Below are 519 nucleotides of genomic sequence, written 5' to 3' on the forward strand. Positions count from 1 at the left end.
CTCTTTCATTTTCGTGACCTATTGATGACACAACGTTCTCACGAACCACCCTTTGTGTCACTGTTTCAGCCATCAATTTATTAACATTATTATTCTCTTCCTTCTTCTTTGATCCTTCATCTTTCTCTACTTGCTCTCTTCTCTCTTTATGTGCCTCCATAACCCTATGTATGTATGATAACAACAATAATGGTTATCGAAACGCCAAGTGCGTAAATGCGTGTGATTACATTATTACATATTATTATTGTGCCGTAGCCTATATATGTATATACGTCTCAGTAACCGAATGTTAGGGTTGTGCGATGAATGTTCAAAGTTGAATATTGTGGTTACACGTGTTGTGTCTTTGGACTTAGGAACTTGCTACGTGTCTCTAATGTTTTCACTTCTTCGGAGAAAAGGAGACGTGGCTATTATTGTTTGACACCAGAGTTTAAAACCTAGAAATCGATATACATGTAGATATAGATAGATAGATAGATATAGAAAGATAGCCGATAGAGAAAGATGTATACA

Source organism: Arachis ipaensis, chromosome B03, assembly GCF_000816755.2.
Source record: "Arachis ipaensis cultivar K30076 chromosome B03, Araip1.1, whole genome shotgun sequence".
Classification (NCBI taxonomy): domain Eukaryota; kingdom Viridiplantae; phylum Streptophyta; class Magnoliopsida; order Fabales; family Fabaceae; genus Arachis; species Arachis ipaensis.